The following is a 6,968-nucleotide window of genomic DNA, read 5'->3' as shown; positions in this document are numbered from 1 at the left end:
ACACAGTGGCATTCTTTCTGGACTTAGAGTTCTCTGCCATATGAAATTCACATTTTACACTGATATTTATAAGGTAATCTATATATTTAGTTCTATAATAGTTACTTGATGGAAATTTTATTTTGAGAAAATTTTAAGACCAAATTGACGTGACAATTTAAAAGTGTTGGGATTAAGTTGATTAATTTTTTTTTTCGGTATCATCTCATTATCTAAATCATGCAGAACATCTACCTGTATTTTGCCTTAATGCTTGTTGATGCATGATGCAGACTATCTCATAAAAATTAATAGCCACTAAAGTGTGCTACTGATCTGAATATATCCATGATAGAGATATCCATGTTTTTTTAGTGTCACTTTTTGTTTCCTTCAGTTGAATGTTAACTCATTGTATACTCAATTAGCTTCCTAAATATTTATTTATAAAATAGCAAAACTTGTTAAAGGTCTGGTTGCATAGGTTCATATGCTGCAAAAAGGATTCAAGGAGATTAGACTATTGAAAAATGGTGGAAAACCACAAGTTGAACCCAACTTCTATAGGTATCTTTCTTAAAGCACCCTTTAATCCTTTAACTGTTAAATTATTAAAGATATGAACTTCATAATAACCATTTGTTACTCTAGAGATTCATAGCTAGTTTGGATTTTTGAACTAATTTATATGATGATAGCTAATAGAGATTGGATGTCTTCAATCACGTCACATTTTGTTGGTTCAAGTCACTATCTAGAAATGGACATTAATGATTGTTCAATGGTCAGCTTTGATGCTCCTCTGAAGCCAGGTGTTGTAAGTTATTTCCTTGACTAGGCAATAGTTTTATCAACTACTTTGTGTGCTTTCTTGATGACCAACTTTTGAGTTCATATCAACTTATCCGCTTTAAATCTGGTTGGATTAGCCTTTGTATCCAAAATAAGAATAGTTAAAACCTTTATGGTTACTTATTTTTTCATGTCTATATCTAGGTACCAGTGAGATATCATATATTCAATTTCATCTAGGATCTTTGTTTTGTTCCCAAATTCACAATCCTACTAACTTGTGCCTTGAAAATACTATATTGTGTATTGGCTGAGAAATAAGTAATGAATTGGCTATTTTTTATGGAATCGTAGACGGTGGAAATATCCAAGTTTTAGGGGATGTTTTGCCAAAATTTTTCTAAATATTTTGGATAAAAGTTGATGAAAAAAATTATAATTGGTGTTATATCTTGTTTCTAATTTTTTGTTTTGGTTTTTCTCATTTACAGGAGTGCTAAAATGGTGACAACATGTTACTTAAAGGACTCAAGAATATTTTGATTTATAGAGACATTAATCTATGTTAGACTTTTAACTTTTGGTTGAACTAGTGTAAGAAATATAACTTGTAGAACTAATTAATGGAGATACTAATGTTATTTTGTTTTAAAATAATTTTAGTTAAATAAAGCATGTTTGAATTATCTATGTTTTTACATATTATATATATGTCGACTTGCTCAGTAAAGTAGTTAATATATCGGCTAATTAAAAAAATAATTTGATAAATTATGCATGCAATTTGTATTAAAAAAATAAAAATTATTACAAAATAATTATTTTGCTTTTGTAACTAAAGAAAAAAAACGTTACAAAATCAAGTTACATTTTGTAACAAAATTTTATGATAGGAAAAAATAAATTGTCACAAAAAATATCTTGAAGATCAAAATTTGTTACCACTTTTGTAACGACTTCTGATTTTTTGTATCAGAAAAATTTGTTACAAAATATCACTTTGAATTGTAACTGTTCCATTTTTTGTTACAAAAATTTTTTGTAACGGGACATACTGCAACGGCTCCTTTTTTGTTACAAAATTCTTTTGTTTCAAAATTTCATTTTTTTGTAACAATTTTTTTGTTACAAATATTGCTTTTTCTTGCAGTGATCCTTAAGGGCACACCCAGTTAAGTGTCTGTGGTGTTTATGTATCCAGTGGTAATACTGGAAAACAAGGCGCTTGGTGTCACGACCAAGAATCAAAAGAAGCTGTGTTCAACAATAAAAAGGACTAAATGACGGAGGAAAAATGTCGGTAAAGATTTTCACAAAAATATCGCGTTGCAAGTATAGTTCTAAACTGACAGTTAAACCTCAATCAACGTTTAGATTATTTGTCACTTAAGTAAACCCAATAAAATTAACTGAAGTATTCAAACCTCGGGTCGTCTCTCAAGGAATTGCAGGGAAGTGTACTTACTATTGGTTATGGGAAAGTATATTTTTGGGTTTTGAAATAAGGAACAAGAAAATATAAATTGTGAGAAAAATAAACTAACAACTAAGAAAGCTCTTAGCAAGGATTGAGAATTAGAAGTCCTATTGATGAGCGGATATTTTATACACTTTTTGGGAGTATTTTCATGTAGATTTTAGTATGTTTTAATTAATTTTTAATAGAATTTTATTAGTTTTTAAGCAAAAATTATATTTCTGGATTTTACTATGAGGTTGTGTATTTTTCTGTGATTTCAGGTATTTTCTGGCTGAAATTGAGGAAGCTGAGCAAAAATCTGATTTAGGCTGAAAAAGGACTGCTGATGCTGTTGGATCCTGACCTCCCTACACTCGGAATGGATTTTCTGGAGCTACAAGAGTCCAATTGGCGCGCTCTCAATTAGGCCGGAAAGTAGACATCCAGGGCTTTCCTGCAATATATAATAGTCCATACTTTGCGCGAAAGTAGACGACGTAAACTGGCGTTCAACGCCAGTTTCATGCTGCTGTCTGGCGTCCAGCGCCAGAAACAGGTTACATGTTGGAGTTCAGCGTCCAAAACACGTTACAACCTGGCGTTCAACTCCAGAAACAGCCCAAGCACGTGAAAAGCTTAAGTCTCAGCCCCAGTACACACCAAGTGGGCCCCAGAAGTGGATTTCTGCACCAATTATCTTAGTTTACTTATTTTCTGTAAACCTAGACTACTAGTTTACTATTTAAACAACTTTTAGAGGATTACTTTGTACTTCATGACATTTTAGATCTGAATTATACACTCTTTGACGGCATGAGTCTCTAAACTCCATTGTTGGGGGTGAGGAGCTCTGCAGCGTCTCGATGAATTAATGCAATTACTTATATTTTTCCATTCACATATGCGTGTTCCTATCTAAGATGTTCATTCGCGCTTAATTAGGGAGAAGGTGATGATCCGTGACACTCATCACCTTCCTCACTCCATGAACGTGTGTCTGACAACCACCTCCGTTCTACATCAGATTGAATGAGTATCTCTTAGATTCCTTAATCAGAATCTTCGTGGTATAAGCTAGATTGATGGCGGCATTCATGAGAATCTGGAAAGTCTAAACCTTGTAAGTGGTATTCCGAGTAGGATTCCGGGATTGAATGACTGTGACGAGCTTCAAACTCCTGAAGGCTGGGCGTTAGTGACAGACGCAAAAGAATCATTGGATTCTATTCCAACCTGATTGAGAACCGACAGATGATTAGCCGTGCTGTGACAGAGCATTTGGACCATTTTCACTGAGAGGATGGGAAGTAGCCATTGACAACGGTGACACCCTACATAGAGCTTGCCATGGAAGGAACATTGCAATTATGTTATTGAGTTGAATATTACATTGCAGGGATTCAGAAGACAAAGCATCTCCAAAACGTCAACATATTCTCCATTACTGCATTACAAGTAATTAATTCGCGCTCTTTTATTTTTCTAATAATTCAAACTGATAATTTTAATTGAAATCCTGACTAAGAATAATAAAATAAACATAGCGTGCTTCAAACCAATAATCTCCGTGGGATCGACCCTTACTCACGTAAGGTATTACTTGGATGACCCAGTGCACTTGCTGGTCAGTTGTGCGGATTGCAAACGTGTGATTGTAATTTCGTGCACCAAGTTTTTGGCGCCGTTGCTGGGGATTGTTCGAGTTTGAACAACTAAAGGTTTATTTTATTTCTTAGATTAGGAAGATTTTGGCAATTGGGTCAGAGTCTTCTATTTTCTTTTCAAAAAAAAAATTTTCAAAAATATTATTTTTCTTTATTAATTCTTAATTTTTTTTCGTGAGTCTAGTGTTTTGTTCTAAGTTTGGTGTCAATTGCATATTTTATATTTTTCTTTAATTTTTCGAATTTATGTTCTTCATTGTTCTTTGATCTTCAAGTTGTTCTTGTTTATTTTTCTTGTTTGATCTTTAGTTTTTCTTGTTCTGTGTGTTTTCGTGTTTTCCTTGTGCTTTTTCAAAACATTAGTTTTCAAAAAAATTTTTACTTTTATCTATAAAAATAATACATCTTTAAAAAACGTTACATTTATAACTCAGTTGGCTAGAACGTTGGCTTATGTTCTTGGTAATTGGGTATCTTCTTTTTAAAATCTTTTTCAAAAATAATTTTTCTTGATTTAATCTTGTGCCAAACTTTATGTTTGGTGTTTTCTTGTTAATCTTTTCATAATTTTCGAAAATTTTATTAAAGTTTTCTAAAAATTTTAAGTTTGGTGTTCTTTCTTTTGTTCTTGGTGTTCTTGTAAATCTTCAAGGTGTTCTTGAATCTTTCTTGTGTTTTGATCTTAAAATTTTTAAGTTTGGTGTTCCTTGGTGTTTTTCCTCCAAAATTTTCGAAAATAAGGAGCATTAGATCTAAAAATTTTAAGTCTTGTGTCTTTCATGTGTTTTTCTCTTTCATCATAAAATTCAAAATTCAAAAAAAATATCTTTTCTAACTAATTTTAAACTATATTTTTGAAATTTTTATATAAAAATTCAGATTTCAATTTCAAAATTTTTCAATTCTTATCTTTTTAAGATTTAAAAAAAAATTTATATATATTTTTATCTTTTTCGAAAATATCCTAATCACTTTCTTTCTCCTCCCTTTTTCGAAAATCTTCATAAAATATTTTCAAATTCTTATTAATTTTTTTATTTTAATTTTCTTATTTTATCTTATTTTTATTTTGGTTTTTATTTTATTTTATTTGTAAAATTTTTTTTAATTTATTTATTTATTTATAAACTAAAAATTTAAATCCACATTACCCCCTTTACTCCAACATGGACATAAGTGGAAATGAACAGTCCAGAAGGACTCTGGGGTCATATGCTAACCCCACTACTGCTTCATATGGGAGTAGTATATGTATACCCTCCATTGGAGTTAGTAGTTTTGAGTTGAATCCTCAACTCATTATCATGGTGCAGCAAAGTTGCCAGTATTCCGGTCTTCCACAGGAAGAACCTACAGAGTTTCTGGCACAATTTTTATAAATTGCTGACACAGTACATGATAAAGAAGTAGATCAGGATGTCTACAGATTATTACTGTTTCCATTCGCTGTAAAAGATCAAGCTAAGAGGTGGTTAAATAACCAACCTAAGGACAGCATAAGGACATGGAAACAGCTGTCAGAAAAATTCCTGAATCACTATTTTCCTCCAAAACTGATGACACAGCTAAGGCTAAGCATCCAAGGCTTCAAACAAGGAGATAATGAATCCCTTTATGATGCCTGGGAGAGATACAGAGAGATGCTAAGAAAATGCCCCTCTGAAATGTTTTCAGAGTGGGTGCAGTTAGACATCTTCTACTATGGGCTTACAGAAAGAGCTCAGATTTCTCTAGACCACTCAGCTGGTGGCTCTATACACATGAGAAAGACAATAGAAGAAGCTCAAGAGCTCATTGATACAGTTGCCAGAAATCAGCATCTGTACCTAAGCAGTGAACCTTCCATGAAAGAAGAGGCTAAAATAGTAACTGCTGAACTCAGCCCTACAAAACAAGCTACTGAATTCAATCAGCAGCTGGATTTCCTAACACAACAGCTAGCCGAATTCAAGGAAATACTACAAGAAACAAGAATGGCTAATAGGAATATGGAAGTATAGTTAAAGCAAACAGAAAAGCAACTGTCAAAACAAATAATAGTAGAATGCCAAACAGTTCGATTAAGAAGTGGGAAAACATTAAATACCTCACTTCAAAGCAGCAGGAAGCCAAGAAATGAACAAATGGCTACCCAAAATCCCTCTGAGGACGATCAGAGCCCAGAGAGGAATAATGCTGGCGCTGAACGCCCAGACCATGCTCATTCCTGGCGTTCAACGCCAGAAACAAGCAAGGACTTGGCGTTGAACGCCCAAAGGGAGCACAGTTCTGGCGTTCAGACGCCAGAAAGAGGCAAGGAGCTGGCGTCTAACGCCACTCCAGCTTCCACCCCTGGTATTCAAATGCCAGTGGGGGATCAGACACATACAAGTGCTGATAACAACCCTTCTAAAAAGGCTTCCCAACTCACTTCTGTAGGTAATAAACCTGCAGCAACTAAGGTTGAGAAATACAAAGCCAAAATGCCTTATCCTCAAAAATTCCGCCAAGCGGAACAGGATAAGAAATTTGCCCGCTTTGCAGACTATCTCAGGAATCTTGAAATAAAGATTCCGTTTGCAGAAGTACTTGAGCAAATACCTCTTATGCTAAGTTCATGAAAGAGATCTTAAGTCATAAGAAGGATTGGAGGGAAACTGAAAAAGTTTACCTCACTGAAGAATGCAGTGTAGTTATCCTGGAAAGCTTACCTGAGAAGCTTAAGGATCCCGGAAGCTTTATGATACCATGCACATTAGAGGGTACTTGCACCAAGCAAGCTCTATGTGATCTTGGGGCAAGTATCAACCTAATACCTGCATCTATTATCACAAAGCTTGGTTTGACTGAAGAAGTCAAACCAACCCGGATATGTCTTCAACTTGCTGATGGCTCCATTAAATATCCATCAGGCGTGATTGAAGACATGATTGTCAAGGTTGGGCCATTTGCCTTTCCTACTGACTTTGTGGTGCTGGAAATGGAGGAGCAAAAGAGTGCAACTCTCATTCTAGGAAGACCTTCCCTAGCAACTGGCCGAACCCTCATTGACGTCCAAAAAGGGGAAGTAACCCTGAGAGTCAATAAGGAGGAGT

The sequence above is a fragment of the Arachis stenosperma genome, chromosome 2 (genome assembly GCF_014773155.1).
Source record: "Arachis stenosperma cultivar V10309 chromosome 2, arast.V10309.gnm1.PFL2, whole genome shotgun sequence".
Taxonomy (NCBI): domain Eukaryota; kingdom Viridiplantae; phylum Streptophyta; class Magnoliopsida; order Fabales; family Fabaceae; genus Arachis; species Arachis stenosperma.
The sequence above is the reverse complement of the archived record's forward strand: the minus strand, read 5'-3'. Positions refer to the sequence as shown.